The sequence below is a fragment of the Neovison vison genome, chromosome 13 (genome assembly GCF_020171115.1).
Source record: "Neovison vison isolate M4711 chromosome 13, ASM_NN_V1, whole genome shotgun sequence".
Classification (NCBI taxonomy): domain Eukaryota; kingdom Metazoa; phylum Chordata; class Mammalia; order Carnivora; family Mustelidae; genus Neogale; species Neogale vison.
In genome coordinates, this window is record NC_058103.1 from 98,613,803 (window position 1) to 98,631,621 (window position 17,819).

General features: G+C 48.8%; 1 long non-coding RNA gene across 2 annotated transcripts; it reads right to left on the reverse strand.

Annotated features, from left to right (window-relative positions):
* Positions 1–376: 376 nt before the first annotated feature.
* LOC122893165 lies at positions 377–15,468 on the reverse strand. Of its 2 annotated transcripts, XR_006381591.1 has the most exons (4): positions 15,407–15,468; positions 9,057–9,089; positions 3,902–4,103; positions 377–471 (listed from the first exon to the last, which is right to left on the reverse strand). It is a non-coding gene; the product is annotated as an uncharacterized LOC122893165 (long non-coding RNA). The 2 variants fall into 2 exon arrangements; XR_006381592.1 differs by lacking the exon at positions 3,902–4,103.
* Positions 15,469–17,819: the final 2,351 nt, after the last annotated feature.

Genomic DNA, 17,819 nt, shown 5'->3' on the forward strand with positions numbered 1-17,819 from the left:
ATTTCCTGTCTCTGCTTCTGGAGTCACACCCGTCTGACTGTGAGCCCTGGCTGCAGAGCCCCAAGTCCGGCTCCCCTAGCCTCCCTCAACCACGCCACAGCGACGCCATGGGGACGCCACAGCGTTGCTGCAGGGGCTCATCCGCACGCAGCTGTGGGAGCAGTTGTCTTTGGGCGATATCGCCCCGCAGCCAGCAATGGGGACTGACACAAAGGTCCCTTTGGGGTGAGCAGGACTTCCCCCCACCCAGACATGCTACTGTCACATCAGTCACCAGATGCCAGCACTCGGGAGCCCTTAGACAACATCTCTGTGAACTGATGAGGAGCCTGAGGCCCAGAGAATGGGAAGGGCTTTACCCATGGGTGGGGGGGGGGTCATCACTCATTCATTCAATAACCATTTGGGGAGCGTTTTCTCTAAAGCAGATTCCAGGCTTCTGGAGACAAAATGATGAATGTGTTTCCATAGCTGGAAAAAACAAAACAGAACAAAACCAATTAGCTGAGGCTCAGCAGCACAAGGACAATCCCTAGAATTCTTTCTGGGCAGCCATACCCCCCACACTGGGGAGGCAGTGGCTTGGTTTGCTATGGAAACCTGGAGGATAGCTCTGGCTCGTGGGTACGGAGCCTGCATCCCCGGGTGCTGTTCTGTCCATGAGGTTTGTCTCCAGATCAGCCTTGGATCCAGTTACCCTCTCTTTACCACCCCCAATCCATTCCTTCCCCTTGCCTGTGCCCCACGTTGATTTTATTCACTGCTTGAACCCTAACACCTGGAATGGTCCTCGGCCCACAGCAGGGGCTCAGAAATAGTCACTGAATGAATGAAAATGTTGTGTAAACTTGGGAGCCCAATACAGACTCTGGGACTAGTGGCATCATGGGTGGAGGGTTGCGTGGGGTTGGATTTGGTCGCTGTAGCTACCGGGGTCTGCTTGGGTTTAAACCCCAGCCCAGCTTCTGGCTACACAACCACCTGGGTGGCTATGGGCCTCAGTTTCCTCCTGAGCTTCACAAGATCAAATGAGACAGCACTTCTGAAGACACCAGGTTCTTTCTGTGCCTACCGTGCAGAAGATAAGCTGATAAAACGGTGTGGTTGGGTTTCTCTTTTGTTGTTCAGTTTGTCTTCACACAGATGGGCGGCTGGGTGTTAGGGAAGGAGAATAGGAACAGGAGATAGACTCTAACAAGGCTCTTTGAAAATGCAGTGTTGCCATCAGCCACTGAGGTCTTGTGATTCTTTGTTACTGCAGCATTGCACAGTCTATCCTGACTAACAGATTCTCTGTGAGAATCTGCTGAAAACCGAGACCGCAAGAAAACTCACATTCACACAAAACTAAGAAGCTTTCGAAGTTAATGCTGTGAGATTTCACCTGTGTCGCCAAGATCCTCGGTGCCCCCATGGCCTCCCCTTCTCAGCCTTGGAAGTGGGGTCACCTGGGTGTGAGTGAGGCTGGGTCAGGCGTTATGATGTGGCAGAGGAAGATGGACGCTGTCACCAAGGGTCTAAGGCCTAGGACTGTGCACATGCTTGAGCCCAAGTGTGGTGCTTTTGGGATGCTTTCTTGAGTCTGAGCTTGTTTTCCAGAGCTTTCAGGAGCCTAGGCTTGTTGTCTGGATGCTTTCTGCTGCAAGCTACTTTATAGCCCCTCCTAGTGTGACGGCATTTTATGATCAAAGGGCTGCAGAAGGAAGAAGGGGCTTGTTGCTATTGTGAGCAAACACTGTATAAACACTCAGCTCATGCTGTCCCAGAGCATGTGACCCAGGGCCCAGAGGGAGGGGAGGGGGTGTTCTGAGATCCACAGTGGCCCCATTTGGAGGGCATCTCTGTAGGTGGGAGCTGGGAGTCATTGCCAAGGCCACATGCCCAGGCCAGAGGGTCCCCACCATGGATGGCACTTAAGAACAGGAAAGGTTTCAGTACCCCCAAAGAGTCCACACTCTCAGCCTGAGTCACACTTGGAGCCTCTCCTGAATCACACATTCCCCTCTGGCTGAAAGGCCGAGCTCCGGGCCAACTGATGATTTCAGGCGACTGCCCAGGGACATCTCTGTCCACTCAAGGGTGTGTACTTTGAGAGTGGATGGTGCAGGGTGAAGGAAGGACCTTGGCCTTGGGATCAGGACTCTTGGCTTAAATCCTGGCCTCACCATCGGTCTCCTAGGTGATAAGGCTAGGTCCCCGCTCTCTGGGCCCCTCTCTCTGGCCGCCGCAGGTGCTCTCCCCAGCTTCGAAGGCAAGGGCCTCATTCAGAGGACTCTGCCAGCTCAGGGTCCAGGCTGGTTTTCCGGGAACCGGCAAGGGTCCAACCAGTGGAGCTTGACCTCCTCCTCCTGTCAGATGCTCCTAGCTCATTCCCTGGGCGGGGCCCGCAGGAACTCTGCCTTCACCCAATCCCCTTTCTCTTTCTCCCTGCTGGTTGTTATTATTCAGCATAGGATGGACAAGGAGACCACTCACTGGCGATCACATCAGCTACAGAGGACCGGGGGTTCTGAGTTAGAGCCTTACACGCAGGCGAAGGCAGTGTGTTCTATTAACAGGCAAATGCCCCCAGACCGAGGTAAGTGCACAGGCTTACCAGCTGTGTACCCCCTAGTGTGAGTACTACAGGGTGACAGATTTGGGTGAAAGGGGGAAAGGAAATTTGGGTGCCTAGAGGACGGGAACCCATTTGGTAGGAGTGTGGTACAGACAAAGCTAACAGCAAACACTTCACATCATGTACTCTGTGCCAGGCCCTGTTCTAAGCCACAGATCAAGATCCAGATACTGACTGATACATTGAATCCTGACAACAGCCCTATGGCACAGGTGTTATCACCACCATTTTACAAATGGGGGAGCTGAGGCCCGGAAATGACCCCTGTGCTAGCCTTTGCCCTCCAGATCCCCCCTCCACCTTTCTCTCTGCTGCTCTGTGCCCTGACAGCCTCGTCTCCAGTGGAACAAGCCCTCGGCAGGAGCCCCTGCAGCTGCCCCATCCTCCGTGAGCTCCCCTCCCCCTGCACACATCTCCAGAAGTCGCCCCTTCCACAAGATCTGCTCATGAAACCCTGTGAGGGGCTGTCCATTCCCTGCACGCAAGGTGACTGCTCTAGTTAGAGGCAGGGGCTGTGGGCGAGAGGAGGGTCTCATCAGCGAAGGCCAGAAGCAGCACATAGGGGTCTGTAGGATAGCGTGCTGCAGGCCCGGGGCCATGAGGTCCTCGTCCAGGTAAACATAGCATATCAGGTAAACCGAGCTCAGCAAGAGCTTCTCACCCAGCGTAGCTCGCAGCCACCAGACTGTCCAAGGGCCCAGAACATCGCCACCCTCCTCTAGCACTCAGCCCTGCAGACGGAAATGAGAGCCACCCCCTCCCCGCACTCCTTAGCTTCTCTCTTCCCACCGGCCCCCCAAGCATGCATATATCACCCTTGGAAACGAGGAAGCCCCTGCTTCACAGAGGAGGAGCATGTGCTGATGCTGCAAGGGGTACAGACCCAGAAGGGGAAGAAAGGGGACCGCTGAGATTGCCCGGAAGTCAGGCACGGGGCAGGGAGTTCCGTGGAAGTCATCGGGTCCTCCGCTTTGCTCCTGGTTCCCTTATTTGAACCGGCCTGAGAGTGCAGTCTGCCATCGCACTTTCCAAACTTGAAACCACGTCAAGAAGCCTCCCTGGCCAGCCCAGGTGGGCCCACACATAGCACTCTCTTCCTCCTCCAGCCTCAGAGCGGGGATGGTGTTCTCCCCAAAGTGGCATCCCGTCTTCCGCATGGGAGCCCCCTGCCAGGGATTGGGGTTGTTTCACAGTCCGTGGACGAGACGATACGCCCCGGAAATATACTGGCATGGTCTGAGCACCAGGGTACAGCCACGGTGAGCCCTGTGGCTCCCACCTCACCTGGAGCGTGGCAGGTGGCGTGGAAACCAGAAGGGCGTTCATGTCATTCAGCCCAGCCTCTCGCTGGGGCAGGGGGGAAACTGAGGCCTCGGGAGGAACACGATTTGTACCAGGCCCCCGGCTCCCAGGTCACCGGTCTTTCTCTGGCACCCAGCAGCCAGGGGAGACATTCGGCTCCAGACAGGGAGGCTGACAGCTTCCACTGCAAAGAGCCAAACGTGAGGTTGGCAGGAAGGGTCGGATCTCCCGTCCTCACCACCACCCACATTCCGAGGCTCCTCGGTCGGAAGCTTTCTTTGGAAGCTAAAAGCTGGTAATTGGGAGAACTTGGGGTGACTCATGTACCAAATGCTGTTTTTGTTTTTCCTTTTTCTTAAAAATCTCAACTATTGGCTATTTTTATTTCAGGGCCAGATTCGATTTCATCATTTTCCTTCTCCTTTCCCCGGATTCTTTTTCCCCCCGCCCCCCACTGGCCGTAAAAACACCGGGCCCCCTCCCAAGCTGTGGTGAAGATGCCGGCTGGACAACCAGGGGGGGAGACGGAGGGGCTCGCTGGCCACTGCTGTGGCTACAGCCAGGGCAAGGCTGAACTCTTCCACACCCCATGCCTCACTCCCAGGCCAGCCCGGGACGCCTGCCTTGCCTGCCCCATGCTGTTTCTGTCCTCAGCTGACCCCTTGATCCCCAACACTGGGTCTTCTGGGGACCCAGACCTGCAGCTCCTTACTCGGGCCCTGCCTTGGTGCCCCTCCCCTGGAAAGCTTCCCCCACGGGCCCTGGCCTGCACCCCCTCCCCCCGGCCTGGCCTCCCCTAGCCTCTCTGCTTTGAGTCTCACCATGTGTGTCCCACCTCCCCAGGGCTACCAAAGCCCCGCCTTTAATTTTTCAGTGTTTATTTAATTAAGGTACCCACCTCCCACACACACACACATATAAAGTAGCACAAGACCCCAAACACAGCGGCCCTCTGCCCCTACCCTGGGCTGCTCTCCCCCGGGCACCAGCTTTTCATCCTTATAGCTCTTCGGGTTTTGACCTTCATATTTTTAAAGGGATATAGATGTGGGCTTATCATGCAACTTCTTGATTTCTTGTTTGTTTTCGAAAGAATCTCTTGGCTTCCTATCGCAGGAGCTGGAGATTTAACACTTTCACTTGTGACTCTCCCACTTCCTTGCTCCCATATTTTCAAAAGCACAGTTTTTTAGTCAAGTCCGTAGGCAGTTGTTCCCAATATGACCCCTCTGTAGAAGTTGTTCCTGATGGGTGAGGTAGTGACTGCGTTTACTTCCTTTGGCATCTAGCTGTTTCCCCCTGCAGTTCATCCTTGAGGTCCCGGCCTGGGGGTGCCTGCTCTGGGCTTCAAGTTGGGTTCCCTCTGACTGCCTCCCTCTAGACCGTGTTTTGGAGTTCTCGGAGTGCCACATTCTCTGGTTCAACGGCACCGTGCCCATTTTCAGGGAGTCTTCTCCGGAGCTCTCTCTTCAAGGAGGGTCCACACTTCTGCGCACACGACCCTAGCCCCTGGGGGCAGCCAAGAGCTGGATGCTTTCTGGAGGGCTGCAGATGGAACACGGACATGAAGGCTGCTTGTCCACCCACACATGAACTCACATGGCAGAATGTGGGGGCAAAGCTCAGCCAGGGGCAGGATTAATTTAATAATGACTTTCTTCCTGACCGCCCCCCACCATTTACTTGGTTTTCCCATATTCCCATAGCCATTTCTCCATAGTGCTCCATCCAAAGTTCATCAATAATTTTACCAAATGTTCCAAGACTTCCAATCATTGAATATATCAATTTTTCCCCCTCTTGAGTGAAGAACTAAAGAAGAAACACTTAACCACCACCTTCTGGGTGCAGGCCCTGTGTCAGATGCTGGGGGAATGCATAATGAGCAAGGCACAGTGCCTGTCCTCCAGGAGCCTACGATCTGGAAGTGTGGGCTTTGAGGCAGATTACTGTATGCTCTGTGGGTTCAGGCACACTTGGTGACAAAGGAACCCAGATAGCCAGACAGAGACAGGCAGGTGGGGCCCAGGGTGTGATGTTTCCATCTAACAGATCTATAAACTTCTTATTGGGAGACTCATTCAAAGAAATTGAATGAGAGAGACATAAAACCAATGAGAGATAGAAAACAAGTTGTTTATGGAACCCTGAGGGTGACTCAGAACACAGTTTGAGAACCACCTCTCTAGGCTATTATACCAACAGTGTTTATAGTCAGATGCCCTTTTTGTAACTGTAGGTACCAAATAGGGACCTCACTTGTTGCTACTTGCTCCATACATGAGTTGAAATTAAGCCAATGGCTTTATTTAGCTGGTGGGGGTAGGGGCAAGCTGCGGGGGTGGGCAGTAAATAGAGGCCTCCTACCTCTACCTTAATTCAAAGCTCTGTTTTTAAAAAAGATTACTTATTTATCTATTTACTTAGAGAGCACAAGTGCATGTGCAAGTAGGAGGAGGGGTAGAGGGAAGGAGACAGAATCTCGAGCAGGCTCCATACTGAGCATGGAGCCCCATGCCGGGCTCGATCCCACCACTCTGAGATCATGACCTGAGCTGAAACTGACAGTCGGACGCTTAACTGACTGAGCCACCCATGCACCCCCTGGACTGTAATTCAAAGCGGTGTATGTTTCACAGTCCACGTGAGGGGCAGCACCACGCTGAGGAATGTTGGAGTCGAGGGAGCTGGATCCTTGACTCCCTGAATCACATCGGGCAGACAAGTGCCTGCTCTGAAGCCACCAGGCACCCCTGTTGTACAGTACCCACCTCCATATCTATTTGACACTTGTCACACACTCAGGGAGCTTCAGTGTGTGCAGTTTCTTTGTCAAGTGTTTGGAACTACAGTGGCGACCCTGACGCTCATCTTAGGGATCAGTAAAGGAGAGAAATCTTATGCTACAAGAGAGGCACCGGTCAGGTGCTAACGGGAGGGTGCTGGAAGGGGTGGGAGAAACCCCTTCCAGCCAAAGGGATCAGCAGGGGTGTCCCGTAGGAGATGATACTCAGACTGATCCGTGACAGCTGGTGGTACTGTGGACACTGAAGGAGCCTATTTCAGACCAAGCCCTGGTTGGGAAAGCATGAGGACTAGCTCCTCGTGGCCAGAGCGTAGGTGGGGCTGGAGGCGGTAGGGCAGTGGTGAAATACACACCCCTTCCCCCAAAGCTGCCCTGAACCCAGCCCCATCTGCACAACACTAGCTCCTATGAGTTTCTGTCACCTAGACCCCCTTTCCAGCATTTTCCATGTATCCATCTCTTCCTATCAACTCTAGCATGAGCACCCCAAGGGATGGTGCTATTTCCTTTCAGGAAGCAGGTAGCTCTATGAAGAAGGCGTGCATTAAAGTCTTTCTCGCTTCCACTCACTCATCCAATGGATGTGTACTGAGCACCTACAGGCCCTATTCTAGGTAGTGGGATATGGAAGTAAATGGGATATGGAAGTAAAGAGAAGGAATGGTACCCTGCCCTGTGGCACTTGAGTTAGAAGCTGCAGACACAGGTTCTTTTGTGGCTGGCTAGAAAATCATTCTCCAACTTACCCTGAAGATGAAGAAAAACAGAGATGGGCCTGTGTTCAAATTTCAGCTCCCTGCAGAGCTGTAAGGTTTGGGAAAATTTCTGTTACCTCCCTGAGCTTGTATCCTTGCGTGGTGTTCATAATTCTACCCCACAGTGCCACTGTGGAGCTAAAATGGAACAATCTGGAAAGGTGTCCAACATGGCGCCTGGGCCAAGTCATGGCTCTGTTTAGGTATGAGTCCCTTTCTCTTCCCCACTTCGAGGCCTCAGCTTTCTCATCTTTATAATGACCAGTTCAGGCCAGAGGATCTCCTTGCAAAGGCTCCAGTTGTAAAATGTTCTGATTCCAAAAACCCGAAAAGGCAGGGGCAGTGGGAGGGTGTGCGTAGTCTTCTCTGCAGTAAATCAGTGTCTGTATGAAGTCACCTTGCCTCCCCGGCATTCGTCAGGTTTCCCTTTATGTGCCGAGAGGCTCGGGACCTGCCAAGCCTTTAAGCCACACCGGCTGCTTCTCCATGTGTAAATGGCTTTACCATCCGTGTGCAATTTAACCAACCCCTTGTGATCCCACGGGGAAGAAAACAGCCCCTTCTTATGCAATCCTGTCTGGAGAGACAGACAGCAAATGAGCACAGCTAAAAATAATTCATTTTAAAGTTTGTTGGGGGGCTGAGAAGGAGGGGGGGAGGGAAGGTGGGTCACATTCCCAAATGCTCTGGATTCTTCAAGAAATAAGAACCAAGAGTGGCAGCTCTGGCCACACTGAATCCATCCCGTGGTGCTTTCAGTGCAGGATTCTGACATGTCCTCCTTCTCCTCCTTCCTAGGTCCTGCATCCAGCATCAAGGTGCTCAAGGTGCTGTTCCAGGCCTCAGTGATGGCCACAGCCAATGCCCCACCCAGATTCTCCCAGTTTCTCCAGCTTCTCCCTGCTATTGGCTGGCACCCATGACCTTCAGTGAGTTGCTCTTGGACCCTGGAACAGCCTCCCCACAGGAGCAGCTGGAAGGGGCCAAGTGGATCCCCACCCTCCGGCCCACAGCCAATGACTGGTTGTTTGGGAAGACGGAAATGTAATTCACCCTTCAGAGCCCCCCTGGCACCAGGTTTCCACCTGTAACTGAGCCAACTTTGTCTCTACCCCTGGTCCGCTGCCTTAACAGTTCTTCATGGGAGCACACTCTTGACAGGACCATGGCACTGACTCTTTGGTTTAGAGTCTGCTTCTGGGAGAAGCCTCTGAAGCCCTGCTTCCAGGAGCCCATCCTGGCTTCAGATGAGCTCTATCTTCTGCACTTTCTTACAGACCCCTTCTCTGGTGATCAGCAGCAAGCACTTAAATGTTCCCTTTCATCATGCTCTCGCCCTCTTCTCTAGTCACTGGCACAAAGATTCTCAGACCAGGACACCAGAACGACCCGGGGTTCGTAAGGAGGAAGAGATCGGCACACCCTATTCCTCGGGTTATTCTCGTGCACACTCTGTTCTCAGAACCTCTGCCTAGAAGATGCTTGGAGTATTCCTTATCTCTGTTGCCAGGCCACAAGCTCCTTGTAAGATAATAACAATTTTCTTCCATTTTGTGCAAAATGCTTTGATACGTACCACGCCATTTTATCCTCCCAACCAGACCATGTGCTAAAAAAAATAAATAAATAAAAGTGGTTATATCATCCTCTTTGTAAAACAAACAAACAAATAAGACCTACGAAATCAAAAGGGAGAGCTAAAAAAAAATTCAAGTTTGAAATGGTTGTTCTGGATGACCTCTAAGTCCCCTTTAATTATGACCTTTTAGCGTATTCTGTTTTAAATTTCTCTAGGACTCTATCCAAGTTAATCAACTGGTTAAGGATAGAGAAGGGGGACAATGACTTATGTACATGATCTCTTTAAGTACATTGGTGAGATTTTATTATTATTATTACGTCTACTTGTATAATAGATAAATAAATATATTTATCTATACATAGATAATAAAACAGGCTCCAAATAGCTAAATGAAATGACAATCATGGTCCTTTTTCAAGTGCCAGTGATAGAAACCTCATTCCAATTAGCATAAGTAAAAAAGGATATTTATTGCACCTGGCTTCAGGTCTAGCTGGATCTAGGAACCCTAAAAATATCAGGTTATTTCTTCTCCCATGTGCACTTCCTGTGTCATTCTTAGAGTCATGGTCCCAGAGGAAAGAGGAAAGAAAGTACCCTTTTTCAAACAAAAGAAAGAAAAAGAAGGTGTAAGGAAGACTCTGATACGTCCTGCCTTGGTCACAGCCTTACACCACAAGCAATCATTTTGGCTCTGGTGATGAGTCCTTGAACCGCCAGACCTCAGCTATGTGCCCACTTCTGGCCAGCAAGGACGGGTTAGCCCTATCTGAAGCACAGGGAGTGAGGGGAGGATCAGGGCAGAGTAAAGAACTGAGCCACAAATGACCTGCCAGAAGTCAAGGGCTTAGTAAGCGGTAAAGTTGAGATTTGAATCCAGGTCTTTTGTTTTGATGCCAAGGGTTGGTTCCTTTACGCCAGAGCCTTTGAGATCCACAGTATTTAGCAAGCACCAGAAGCACTGTCATGGTCAACATCAACAGCTATGGCAACTGTGAAATCTATAGGGCACCTTTAACTTTTCTAATTACTTTGACCAATACTTCTTTTCCCCTGGCCCCAGAAAACTGCAAGACATGTAGACTAAATGCAGATTCATTTGTTATTGTAAGAACCAGTATACCCAGTTTCCCCCACTCAACACCTTCTAAAACCATTCGACAGTATCATAACCGGGATACCGACATTGATACAGTATCACAACCAGGATACTGACATTGATACAGTATCACTACCAGGATACTGACATTGATACAATCTAAAGACAGATCATTCCCACAAGGATCTCCCATGGTGTCCTTGACAGCCACATACTCCTCTTTCCTGTCCCCATCTCCTCCTTAACTCTGGCAACCACTGGAGAGCCTCAAGTTCTCTCTTTCCATAATTTTGTCATTTAAAGAATGTCATAGAAATGCAATCTTACAGCAAATAACCTTTGGGGATTGGCTTTTCTCACTCAGCTCAATTTCTGGACATTACACACAGTGTCTGTTCACATCAGTAGCCCATTTCCTTTTATTGCTGGGTAGCACGCCAGGGTATGGACGTAGCACCATTTGCTTAACCATTCACCTGTCAAATGGTGTCTCTGCTGGTTCTAGGTTTGGGCTATTACAAATAAAACTCTTCTTAGGGTTCATGTGCAGGTTTCTATGGAAACATAAAAGTCTTCATTTCTCTGGCCAGGAGGTGTGATTGCTGGGTCCTATGGTAGTTGCATGTTTGGCCTTTAAAGAAATTGCCAAACTGCTTTCCCCAGTAGCTGTACCTTCCTCTATCCCCACCAGCAATGAGAGTGACCTAGTCTCTGCGCACTGACATTATTTTTTAATTAAGCCATCCTGAGTCCCGTGACATCTCATCATAAATTTCAATTTGCTTTCCCTTAATGGCTAATTATGATGAACATCTCTTTGCATGCTTATTTATCATCAGCATATCCTTCCGGTGAAATGTCTGGGCACATCTCTCACTCTTTTCCTAATTGGATTGTTTGAATTTTTTACTGTTGAGTTTTGGGAACTCATTAGATATTCTAAATACTAGCCCTTTGTCAGTTATGCGGTTTGCAAATATTTTTCTTCTGTCTGTAGCTTGTTTTCTATCCACAGGGTGTAACAAGGTATTTTTCAGAATAAAAATTTTTAATTTTGATGAGGCCCAACTTACAAATTTTTCCTTTTATGGCTTGTTCCCTTGGTGTCACGTCTAAGAATTCTGTCTAGCCTTACATCACAAAGATTTTTCCTCTGTTTTTTTTCTGAAAGTTTTATAGTTTTGTGCTTTATATTAAAATCTCTCATTCATTTTGGATTAATTTTGTACAAGGTGTGAGATTTGGATCAGGTGCATTTTTCTGCCTATGGTTGTACAATTATACCAGTGCCGTTTGTTGAAAAAGCTACTTTCTTCTGTTGAATTGCTTTTGCATCTTTGTGAAAAATAGGTTAGATACATTGCGTGGGTCTATTTCTGAGCTATCTGTTTTTGTTTTTGTTTTTGTTTTTTTAAGATTTTATTTATTTATTTGACAGAGAGAGATCACAATTAGGCAGAGAGGCAGGCGGGGTGGGGGGGAAGCAGGCTCCCTGCTGAACAGTGAGCCCAACGTGGTGCTCCACGTGGGACTCGATCCCAGGACCCTGGGATCATAACCTGAGCTGAGGCTTTAACCCACTGAACCACCCAGGAGCCCCCTATCTGTTTTATTGACTTAAGTGTCTAAACCTGTACCAATACCACAGGATCCTGATTGCTGTGGCTATTTAGTAAGTCTTGACATTATATAGACTGATTTCTCCCAATTTATTTTCCCTTCTTTCTCCTTCTTCTTCTTCTTCTTCTCCTTCTCCTCCTCCTCCTCCTCCTCCTCCTCCTCCTTCTTCTTCTCCTCCTCCTCCTCCTCCTCCTTCTTCTTCTTCTTCTTTTTTTTTAAGTAGGCTCCATACTCAGTGTGGAGCCCAACATGGGGCTTGAACTCATGACCCTGAGATCAAGATCTGAGCTGAGATCAAGAGTCGGACACTTAGAGGACTGAGTCACCCAGGTGCCCCTTATTTTTCTTTTTAAAATTATTTAAGCCTTTCTTGTTCTTTTGTCTTTCTATATGAATTTTATAGTCATTTTGTCTACATCTACAAAGTACCTATCTGAGCTTTTGGTAGGAATTGCATTAAAACTCTATATTAATTTGGGGAGAACTGAACCTCTTTACTCTATTGACTCTTCAATCCACAGACACAAACACAAATACACAAACAGCACTTTAATAAAGCTTAAAAAAAAAGCCACACTAAAGCTAAACACACATATTGGGTAAATACATTTTTAAAATAAGAAAACCATGAATAGAAATTTCAGAACACTGATTATCTCAGCAGGGGGAGGCAGAAAAATGGGATGGGAGAATTAATTCACCAGTCCTCTATTTCCTGGTATTGGGTGGTAGGTTCGGGGGTGTTTATTAAACACCTACATTTAAAGAACAGATAATGACTATAACAATGATAATGAACATATGTCAAGAACCATACAGACATATCTGCGTTGTGCTGATCCTGAATCTTACACAATTTGGGCTGTGGGAGACCCTCCAAGAAAAAAACACAGGAAATAGAAATATAAAATCAGGCATAAAAGTGATTTTTTTAAAGAATTAAAAATCACAAATGAGAAATTTAAAAATATGGCAAATAACATAAACATCACCAGATCCGGAAGAATACCATAACATTTTTATTACTGCTAATAATTGACAACCTTCCACTCCTCAAGGATGGGGATAATTTTTTCCCTGGTATTTTAGCATTTCTGACTGCACCCTCTTTGATTACCTCCTTACGTAAAAAGGATTCTATAAAATCCATTTCTAAAGAGAGGAAAGAAAGATAATTCAGTTCTCCCTCTGACATAGGTTATCAAAATGTGTTTTGTTCTGTTGATCATTTGGAAAAGTCGGCTTCGTAGCTTTTTACCGTAATATCACACATAAAACTTCCCCTTAGGTTTCTTGCTCATCTTTCCTTCAAATTTCTTGCTTACCTGGTGCTTTATGCCTAGGGATCATGCCTGGGCACCTGGTCCAGCTCAACCCATTCATCACCATCACCCCTACCTGCTGGACAGGTATCCACGGAGCAGGGTAATGGTAAATTCTGCAGCTTAGTACTCCGTGGGCTTTTAAAATGGGGTTCACACTCCCAATGGCACCTCCCAGGGGAGCTCTAAGGCTGGGGGGTGGAGCTGACACAGGCTTAGACAACCTGCACCCCTAGCAAACAATACCTAGCCTTGAAGCAGTGGAAGAGGAGGGGAAACTACAGCTTGACCATATAAGCTAGGGCACTAGAGAGGCAAGACCTCCCCCCATGTTTAGTGCTTGGCTATAGTTGGTCATTTATTCAACAAAAATTAAGCGAGCAGCTACCAGGCTCTGTACTAGGCTCTGGGATACTGTGGTGGGCCTGTACTGGGGACCTCCCTTAAGGAAAAGATGGAATCAGTTTAAGTCTGGGCACATCTCCTCCAGGGTTTGGTGTCCCCAGTTCCGGCCTTCTAGGGCCCCTGGCTCTAACTCCATCAAGCGACCATGTGTCTGTTCCACACATACTGGGTATGTTGGTTTCTCTGTTTCTGTGTCCCCAGTGCCCAGAGCGCTGCTCAGCACATGGCTGGAGGCAGCAATGAATGGAATTGGCTGACCAGAGCTCCCAGGCTGGGCAGACTGGAAGGCAGGTGTTGAAGGAGCGGGGGACAGGAAATGGAGCTAGGGCGAGCGCTGCCTTACACACAGACCCAGACCCGTGGGATTGCATCGATGTCTCCCCAGGAAGTTGGCCACACCCCAAAGTGGAGCTTCCTCCCGTCTATCCTGTGGAGTACTGGGAAACCCAGTGCAGGAAGCAGGGAGAAGTCTCCTAAGGGGAGAAGGAGGGTGCAGGAAGCAGCAGCATCTGGTCTTTGGGAACAGACAGTGTGGGGCTCAGCTGTCTGCACACTCATGACTTCATGCTCTCCAGGTGCTGGTGGCAACAGCCCAGCAGCCTCTTATGCGTGAGAGGAGCAAAGGCTGCACGTCCAGAAAGTTCAGTATGGACTCCCAGCCCTTTTGGTCCCTGCAAAACCTCTGTGCTGGCCAGGCCTGATCTTACATTAGAGCATAAGCTCCAAGAGGGCCCAGGCCCGTCCTCTTTCCCTCTGAGCATCTAGGACAGTTCCTGGGACATAGCACTACAAGATAAATATTTATCGAAGGATGGAGGGAAAGATGACACTAAGAAAATATAATGAACATGAAACTATACTGTCAAAATGACACAGCCCTAGGCTAGTTGCTTTGGTTAAAATGACTTCCCGACTATAAAAAATCTGACCTCAAAAATGTGTTTTCCATTCTGCAGGAGGACCAATGCCAACTGGGTGCTATTTGAAGAGCTCTTGCCTTCGTTGATACTATTATTACCACCTCGCTCTGAAAAGTTCAGTTGCGGACTGGGAGACGTGGAGAGCTGAACCAGTGGCACAAGACGGTCGCAGATCTTTGGCTCAGACGGCAGAAAGCAGCCCATCTTCTCCCCTCTTTTAACCGCTATGCTTCAGATGCCACAACCAACACCCTCCCCCACCACAGCCTTTGTAGCACACACCTCACCCCCATGCAACACTGAACAATCTTGGTGTAACAAAGGAAGGAGGGTGACCATGTGCATGTGTGTGAGTGTGTACGTGTATGTGTGTGTGTGCACGTATATATGTGAGTCTGCACGTTATATCCCTTGCCCTGGTCAGGTGCTCAGTACACAGGGTTCACTTGTGTCTCTGGGGAGCACTGGAGCTGGCCCTCCACTCTGTCATGTCCCATTTTTCAGGAGAAGGGCCAGTGCCCCATGTTCAGAGACATGGAATCACATAGGGATGAGCCAAACCTATAAATTCTCTGCTCAGAGGCTTCCCAGCCCTATCTAGGTTGCCTGGACCCACATTGAAACTTCAACTCTCTGTATACCCAGCATTATAGCTCACTTTCCAAATTATCAGGCTCATATTTCCTCACCTTCATATTCACTTCCCTCTTCTTCTTCCCATATACCCACCCTATAGCTACTATCTGTCTATAGGCCGTCAGTCTACTACATGGGTCCTGGCCCCCACTAGGCTGACCCAAGATCCAATCTGATCTTGACACTGTCCCTAAACACCTTCAGAGTCCCCATATCCTCCATTCATCCTCAACCCTTGGGCATCACCTTTATGACCCCCTCATGGGTTATCTTTATCTGTTATGTCTCCAGCCCACATCTCGCTGCATATTGTCCCTTCAAAAGAGAGAGAACATCACTCACCAGCTGCTGTTGTCTCCTTTCTTCTGTTTTCCTGTGAGCCTAGTCCTTTCCCATGAGAAAGTAAGTTTATGAGGACAGGGTGTTGGTCTGTTTTCTTCACCAAAGTATTCCCAGTATCAGGCACAAGTAGGCACTCAACAAACACTACTAAACACAAAGAAATGCATAGTATGTTTGAGCAACTGGCCAGTGAATTTGGAGCTAGCTCAGTTCATCAGTTTCTGAGGCATTTTTGGAAACCCTAGTAGCTCCAAAAATTATATTACTAAAGCCCCAGGAAAGGAACGTTCTATTACATGCTAAACAGCATTCTCTTGTCAAAGAAAAAAAAAAGCAACAACACTTCTGTCCTCCCCAGCACGAACCCTATTGAGAATTCCACCCTTTTTTAGATAAATCCACTTGGGTAGTAAAAGCATTAGAATGTGCAAGGTGTCCCACTTCCACTAGCTGGTTGTCCATTTTCCTCAGAAATGGGGTTTGTAATTTTAACTGTGCATCCTATTTCAAGAGAAGTTTGCTTAAAATGTTATTCCTGAACCCTTTACTCGGGGGCTTGGTTTTAGTAGGTCTGGATGAAGCCCAGAATCTGCATTTTTCATAATCTCCTGGGACAACTGAGAGGCAATTGGCTCTCACATCTCACAAGATATGAGAGACTATATCGTAGAGTTTATTATAGCAAATGAAAATTCAGCTGAGAACAGTCAGATAAGATCTGACACAAAAGAGATTGGGGTGTTGGTTGATAGACCCAATATGGCAGCCTCAGACAGAGCCACAGCTGGGAAAGGGCATATATGCAATCTGAAAGGACAGACAGACACATAGGCAGGAACATGAGGTTGTTGACAAAGCTGAAGACCAGGATAGGCTGAAGGATAATTTTTAAAGGAAACTGATGTTAGTATTTGAGGACTTGTCTTATGAAAGACAGCATGGGCTTCAGAGGTAGGAGGGACTTCTGTGCTGACAGCAGTTTGGGCCATGGGATTATATCTGCACATAATTACATGGGATTTGAACACAGGCATGTGCGCGCGTGCGCGCACACACACACACACAAACACACTTTCTGAGAACGCACATCTGTGTCTTTCCCATGTTTACGAATGGACTGAACCAACCGGAGGCCTCAAATCGATCATAAGTTTCTCTGAACCTTTTGAGACTTCCACCAAGAGGTCCTGGGCCATAGGAGTTTGGCACCAGGAAAATTCAGCTGTTGCTTCCCCCACTCTACAAATACTGTGGACACTTGCCCTGTGCCAAGCAGGGTACTAGGTGCTGAGGAGGATACAGGGGTAAGTGAAATCAGACAAGCTCCCTACTCTCATGGAGGAGACAGACATTAACCAAATAGCCACAAAGACAAACGTACCATGCACCATGACTCTGCTGTGATGGGGAAGTCAGCAGAGCTATGAGGGGGTAGTCTAACTGGGATTGAGCTGGGCTTGGAGACACAGGGACTGAGGTATGAGGATAAGCAAGAGTAGTCAGGTAACAGACAAAGAACAGCACTCCAGAACAGCATACACAAAGGTCCTGCGGTGGGAGGGTATGTGGCCACGGGGGATTGAAGGCCGGCTGGTGTGGCCTGGGCAATGACAAAAGTGAAAAACCAGAAGGTAAGTGGGAAGACAAGAGAAGGCTTTGGAGTGTGAAAATGGCAATTCCCCAAAAGCAGTAAGGAGTCATTGACTGGTTTTAAAGAGGGGGACCCAGAGGAGTTGTAACACATTTACATTTCAGAAAGAGAACTCTGGCTTCTGTGGGAATGAGACATGACCAGCAGAGATGCAGATAGTCCTGTCTGGAGATGACTGCATGGCCCAAAGCCCCCATGAGCAGAGATAAAGGGGACAAACGCTAAAGTCTTTTAAGAATGAATACTAGCCCTTCACCAGCCCACATCCTCAACCTCTGCTGCAGGTTCCTGGGGTTCAGGAAAGGATGCTCAGCTCACTGGCCCATCTGAGAATAAAATGGGCCCTGGAAGTTGCAAGCAGTTCCCTGCTTTCCCTTCCTAAGAGCCATGTCCTCTTTGGCTGAGCTCAGGCATTTTGCAAAATGGAGAGGGATGGGGGAGGGTGAAGAAGGGAGGCAAGTTCTTTAATTTCTGGGCCATTTTCCCATTTTTTGTGGGAAAGTCCCCTGCACTTATCTGCACGGATTTTCAGATTGTCTGGCAAAAACCCCAGCTGGGGCCCTTTGGAGAGAAGAAATGCATGATTCAGCCAGAGGGGTGGAGTCAAAAAGGTCTGCAATTGATGAGGGAGGCTGGGGGTAAGGGGTGAGGGGTGAGGATTGAGAGGCCCGGGTTCCTCCCCACAAGAGCTGCAGGGAGCCAGACAGCGACAGGCTAGAAGGAAGCCAGCCAGCATCCCCAGGTGTGGCAGGCAGAAGCCTG